Here is a 6,967-nt window from a genome sequence, read left to right on the forward strand (position 1 = left end):
AACACGGCGCTCAGCAATCTGACTAAAAATGTTTGAGTACGACTTTGCTACGGAGCCGCACCGCGTTACGGCTGCCGTAGTCAGGAGCCTCGCGGAGTGATACGTACTGCGCTTCAGCGTAATATCACCGTACTGTGTGCGTATAAGGACCGTAAACGGCTCCTGGTCAGAGACGCGGTTACGAAGAGGATTTCAAACTCCAGGCTGTCGGTCACGCAGGAGAAGTTAAGAACAGAGCAGCTGCTTGTTGTTGTGCTCAGCGTCTGTTAGTTTACATTTTGACTGCACAGTTGTGAGCTTTTTGTTATGCACAAAACAACAGTTTTCTTTTATTTATGGAGCATTATTATTTAATAAATGCTGATAATTTATTTCTGAGTAATTGTTTCTTGTACATCTGCGCTGTGTGTTAATAAAAGTGCCTGTGTGACATTTGGGACACAGCTGTGACTAAGAACTCTGTTTGTTCTTACTTTATGGCTTAAAAATAAATATCGAGATATATATCGTATATCGCCATCCAGCTGTCACCGAAATCCAGCAGATGAAAGCTCAGGGTGGGACGCACCGGGCTGGAGAAACAAACACAGCCAGCAGCAGCACTCCCTGAACCGAGCGGTCAGATGGCGAGCGTTAACAGGTAACATCTATAAAATGATCGATCGGGGAAAACCTCAGTTTGATCTGTGACTCGTCCTAAACCCACACAGATCAGACTCGAGGTCGTGTTTATGAACGATAAATCACAGCTGCTCGGGTTTATTTCAGCCTCGCCATCGCTCCGGTTTATTTTGGTTCAGTTTGTTACGGCCGACGTCAGGTGACTCCGAGGGTCGTCGTAGGTGCAGCAGAGCTCCGTGTGCAGGTGGAGCAGCCGGGTGGCTATTTTTAGACACGAGGAGAGAAATTATTCAGCGCGATCGCAGCTTTTCATTCAACTGCTGCTGACAAAGGAGAAGAAGCAGCCGTCCTCCTCCTCCTCCGTCAGCTTGACAGGTGGATCTGAGACCTGTGCAGGCTCCGCCCACAGCTGATATTGCACCCTGAAGATCAGGCGCCGCTCTTTCTCTTTGATCAGCTGCTGAGGATCCACACGGCAAACATCTCCATCTTTGTTTTCAGCAACTCCGCACGCGCTCAGTCTGCCACTGACATCACAGAAACAGACACCGCGACATCAACCGACACCCCGGCACCGCCCCCCTGCGACTGACGTCAGACGCTCAGACGAGTACACGAGAGATCAGTTCTGTTTCCCCATCAGCATCTGATCAACTTTAATCATTTTGTTGTCATGATTAAACAAATATCAACAGAGCAAACACAAAGAAATAAACTGGAATCAATTAGAGGAGCAAAAGATGTAACAGCCGGATGACATAAAATAAATGAACAGAAACAAAAGAGTCTGTGTTCTTTTGATTTCTTTATCGGAAATGTTTTTCACGCTTCAGTAAAAGTAAAAGTTTGGATTTCTGGTCCTTCTTTAGGTGAAACCTAGTCAGGAAGCAGCAAACAGAGCGCCACAATAACAGTTCCAGGTGTCAAATAATGTGAGAAACGTCCACCAATCAGGGCCGCTCGAGCACAAACTACAAGCTGATCATCAAACACGGTTATCCAATTAGCTGCCCCGTTTAAAACCAGCAAAAGGAGGGGGGGCTTTTTCCTTACCTGTGCCCCGGGCCCCGTTTCTCTGTATCCGCCCCTGTCCGTAACCTTTCACTGGCTCAAAAAAACGCGGTTTAATCTGCGTTAACGGGGGGGCGGAGTCAGTGTTAATGACGAAAGCACTCCAAACACACCTGCTTTACTTTCGGCTGCTCCGCGAACCCCGCCGCTCGCCGTCGGGCTGTCCGGTCTACGTCACAGTATCACCGGAGTACCGACTGAAAGTGCGCCCGCTGCCCCCGGTCCTCGCTCCGCCGGCGCTCACCTGTGTGCGGCTCAACATGGACGCAGTCCGCGGAGTTCTGTTCCGTCGGAAAGTCTGCGGGCGTCCCTCCTCCTCCGGTACTCAGTAAACGCTCTAACGGGCGCAGAGCTGCCGGTGAGCTGCGGTGTCCGCGGGCTGAGTTCGTTAGCGGCCCCGGAGCTGAAGGACTGGACTGAGAGTGTACTGTGAACGGGAGGGCAGGGCGGCGGAGCCCGACCGGCAAGCTCCGGGACACACGGAGGAAGTTTGGTCAGACCACCACAATAAAAGCCCGCATTCGCCAAATCCTCAAAATAAAAGCCCGCGATGGTCAGGGCTGCAGAGGTGAATCTGATGTAACGCAGACACACACCAGAGTGACGACACAGATTTAACTGTTAGGATTTATTTTATTATCATAACAGTTAAAACTGCTGCTCGGCAGATCTGTGTTTGTGCTTCTGCTTAGTTTTTATTGTTTCCTCTAATCCTAACCGTGAGTTAGGAGACAGGAGAGCGTCCTGTTTGAAAATTTCATTTCGTTTTAATGAGTTCAGCTGTTACAGCTGGAGGTCCATTTAAACCGCGTGAAAACAATAATCTGAATGTTAGCTTTGACATTTCTGTGTCCATCTGTGCAGTCACACACAGTAAGAGAATTTTATGCAATGACACATGAACAGTTATGTCATTGATGCTCAGCACATTAATGTGAGCCCAGTGATATTGTACTGCACAGTGTTCCAGTGTTTGTAACAGAGCACAAATACAGTCAATAAAACAACAGGTTTACAGTTATTCATGAAGACAAGTGAAAAAGCTGCTCCCTCCTTTAGCTCGCTCGGTATTTTTCCCTGTAGTGTGACTGTGTGCAGGTGTCTGTGACAAAAATAACACTTTAGAAAAATCAATGAAGATCTGAGCAGGTTTATGATGCTTTTATTTACCAGCAGGACAGGAAGCAGAGACTCTTATTATTGTTAAATTGACTGTAGAGCAGCCGTGTGTGTGTGTGTGTGTGTGTGTGTGTGTGTGTGTGTGTGTGTGTGCGCGCACCTCCTCCTCTCCCCTGCTCCTCCTGTCCTTGCTGTTTACCAGCTCTCTTCCTCCTCTTCCTCCTCCTCTCTGGGGACCTCCGCCTCAGCGCTGCCTGCTGACTCGGTGTGTGAATGTGTATATTCCAAGAAACCGGAAAGACGAAGGAACAAGCTGCACAACAGGACCGAGTCCACCTTTACCTGCGATCTGTCTCAGGTGCGGAGGTCATGTGACCTGTTTACGAGACACGAGAGCAGCAGCAGGACCTCGATGTCACAGAGGCTGACCCCGGGAGCCCCGCCCTGAGAGGAGAGCGTGTTTAGTTTTGCCTGCTGTGAGTCGCTTTCTATCCTTTCAGTGATATTTAAGGTTATTCAGTTTAACCACGATGCCTCCTCAGCACCTCCCAGCTGACGTGCAGCTTCCTCCTGGATGGAGGTGCCAGGGCAGACCCAGCTCAGCTGTGCTTATTTTTAGGCTGCGGTGCCTCGACCTGTGACCTCTAACCTCCCAGGTGTGAGGTGTTTACAGCCAGCTCTGAGCTGTGACCTCTGACCTCTGAGGCCTTTACAGTCAGAGTTTGAGTTTACAGAGACACAAGCGACTTCCCTCACGCTCACTCTGCTGTCCTATCGTGCATGTCCAGCCTGTCCTGTGGCGCCCCCTGCTGGTGTTTTATTAAATCCAGGATGTAGAGTGGAGGTGACAGACGTCCTGCTCCTTTGTGGAGGCACTCATTGATCGTTGTGAGCGGCTGTGAGCTGCAGGAGGAAGCAGAGAGCATCTGTGCTTCATCCTGATGATGATGAAGCTCCGCTGACAGCATCGTATCACTCGCTGTGTCTCCACGACAGCGAGGAGCTCCGTGAAACACCGCCTGTGTCCAGCTCACAGCTCCTGCTCATCATGGGTCATCCATCCAAGTCTCAGAGCAGGAACATCAGCAGCAGAAACTGAAACACACTCAGCACTTTATCATTGAACTCAGCGATGAGTTTCATACAGTTAATGGCCTGTCACGCTCACCCAGTCGTGAAGTCTTTGAAAAACTCATCAGAAATGTGATTATGGAAGAGACTGGACATCAGCTGAGTCCAATGCAGTTTGCACAGAGCCCCATCAGAGGAGTGGAGGACACGTGTTTGACTGTACCGAATCTGAGGCTCAAACATGTGGAGAGTAAAGGGACTATTCCTCCTCTGCTCCTAATACAACACAGCCCCAGATTTTAATCAACAGACTCTTAGTCTGAAATCAGGAAAACCTGGTGGGCTGGATTTGACACTTTTTAACTGACACATCACAACGAGTGGGAATAAATGGGGCTCTGAATACTAACGCATCGTGTCATCACAGTCCATCACGGACTCTGAAGGTACGAGACACGGCTGCCCATTGAGTCCTCTGAGTTTTGCTCTAAACATCTTCCACCTAAAGCCACTGAGTGGGTGCAGACTGCACTGATGCTGGGGGGTAAGCTCATCATCTCCCGGTGGAAGGCCCCTGCCACCCCACCTGTTACTCTGTGGTAGCATCAGCTAAGGAGGCTCGCCGCACTAAAACGTCTGTCATACAGGCTTCTGAAGGAAGTGGAGTGCTTCCACCTGATGCGGGATCCTTCAGAATAAAAGGATCAAATTAAAACTCAGAGTGGGACAGACACTGGGATCCTAACGGCCCTGAGTAGCACTGCAACATCCACCCCCAGGCTTCTTCATCCAGCTTGCTTGCTCTCCTGGCAGCAGCAGAAGCAGCGACATGTGTCACCATATGTTTAAATAACCTCCAAAAACAAATGTTATTTTCAACCACATAGTGCGTAAAGTTGCACTGGTATAGTATAGTGACCATTCAATATTTTTTCTACTTTAAATACAAAAAGTCTGAATGAATTTAAAAACACACACAGAGCAGACAGCACGTCTGTCGACCTTTGACAAACACACGAGACGAAATAAAACAGCTGAAGTTACAAAGGTGCTTTTTGTGCTTATAACATATAAATACTATAAAATACAAATGTGATGACGTCAAATTACAGAAACAAAAGTCTAGGCAGTGACTATAAAACCAGCTGAGCAGTCACAGGTTCACGTGATGAGTTTAAAACACTCTTAACTTTGCAGTGGGTGGTACAGTAGCACAGGTCCTTTAGCCTTTAGCAGCGTTTTGTTTGACAGCGAGTCTGAAACTCCCGCTGTCACCATATTTTTACCACTCTGGTAAGATATAAACACACGTGCTCTGTGCAGGTAGAAAGTTTTCCAGTTGGGAGGGGTCTCCCATATGGAAAAGATCTAAATCTTATAAAGTTTGTATCTGTCTCGTGTGAAACTTGTATGAAAAGCATACAAGAGTGAAAACACATACAAGACCCCTAGAAAAATTATATAAATGAAACTTGTATGTTTTGGATACTTACTAAAACAATATATGAAAGTGATGAGAAAGTGGCCACTTTATAATAAGCCTGATATGACTCACTATATGAAGTAGGCCACGTCTGATGCAAGTCTTTTCTATTTCTTTTCCACATGGGTAATGATGCATTTGCAGCATGTGGGAGAAAAATGACTCTCGGTGAATTAAAAGACAGCTTAATATTTCTGTGGCAATTTGTACTTATCAGTGAGGATAAAGTCATTTTAACCATCGTACGTGGGAAACCTCAGCATACATGGAGCATATTCGATATATCGCCACCCCTACCTTAATGCAATAAGAAAACATAGATTACTTTAGCATGAGACAGTTATTTTAGATATTTTTAAAAGCATAACACAACACACTGTTTAGATCGTACAGTTTTCAGCTGCCATCAGCACAAAGTGCTGACATGTCAGGTGTTCATGGCGAGCAGGTAAAACACTGGTGCTGCAGCATCTTTGGAATATGTCTCCATCTATTATGATTTTATTTCACCAGTGTGTAAAGTTGAAAGTAAAACGTCAGATAAAATGGCGACACTTGCATTCCCACTTCAGGCGCCCACACTGATCTTCCAAAGGCCTCCTCTCCAAAAACCGTTGGCTGGACAAACTGGGTGCACAGTTTTCATCTCATTCATCCTAATACAGCAGAGATGAGGCAAAGTGTGACATCCACACAGAGTCCTTCTGTGACACCACCTTAAAGGGAGGGGACCAGAGACAGCTTATAATAGGGTGGAGGTGAAACTGAAACCATCAGTAAAGTTCACACTGATCCATCACAGCTCAGCTGCCTGACAAAGAAGAACATGGCCTCTTCACAGCAATGTAAGTACATTTACAAATGTTAGACATCTGTAAATTTGTTAAAAACACAAATTTTCTGTAGGACTTTTAGGTCATAACTTTGGATAAAATGTCAAAAAACGAAGTTTGACTTTTTTTTATAATCTAAAAAATCCTGACAGAAACTTTCAGTCTTATTTTTGAATTTCATTATTTTAAAATGTAGATTTACAGGAAGAACAATGAATTGAAAAAAAAAACCCTAAAAACTAAAACTGTCATAATTTCTAAAACAGTTTTCAGTGGAACCATATCCCTGAATGTATTTCCTGACTTCCTCGTACTAAGGTTTAGTTCAGCTGTGAGACTTTAGCTCAGTTTGGAAACAACAACCAAGGTTTTCTGCCTCCCTGATTGTAAGTAACACCACCGCACTGGCGTTCCTTACCACTGCCACCAACTTTGTGGAAGCGACGCAGAAGACAGGGTAACCGTGGAGGTCGGCTCTTCAATCTGAGAATCTGGATTTCTTGTTTTCCCCATGAGCTTTGCGCCATTGGTCGATCCTGTCCGTGACTCTTGGTGCCGTTGTGTGCTTCGGACCCGGTGGACTCCTGGTTGGTTCTTCTTGTGGGATCTCTTGAGAAGAGTTCTGCAAAATCCCCTCCTCTTCGACATCTGCATTGGCACGGAGTGGACCGAACAAACCTCCGACCAGCAGGGGCGGATCTAGAGAAATTTTCTTAGGGTGGCAAAATCAAAGCCCGCCCCCCCAAACACTCATGCAGGTGGTTACATG

The 6,967-nt window shown here is 46.6% G+C and overlaps 1 protein-coding gene across 5 annotated transcripts in view; it reads right to left on the reverse strand.

The window, feature by feature from the left end:
• The window catches only part of LOC102290238 (BTB/POZ domain-containing protein kctd15), an 82,719-nt gene extending 80,089 nt beyond the window's left edge, over positions 1-2,630 (reverse strand). For 2 of the 5 annotated variants that reach the window (XR_006055127.1, XM_014338272.2), the window contains exon 1: positions 1,806-2,630. The gene's annotated coding sequence lies outside the window, so the exon portion shown is untranslated. The remainder of the gene's footprint in view (positions 1-1,805) is intronic. The other 3 variants (XM_014338274.2, XM_014338273.2, XM_005936917.3) reach the window with 3 other exon arrangements.
• Between the last annotated feature and the right edge of the window lie 4,337 nt (positions 2,631-6,967).

This window comes from Haplochromis burtoni, unplaced genomic scaffold, assembly GCF_018398535.1.
Source record: "Haplochromis burtoni strain Fernald_Lab_line unplaced genomic scaffold, NCSU_Asbu1 Contig_222, whole genome shotgun sequence".
Lineage (NCBI taxonomy): Eukaryota > Metazoa > Chordata > Actinopteri > Cichliformes > Cichlidae > Haplochromis > Haplochromis burtoni.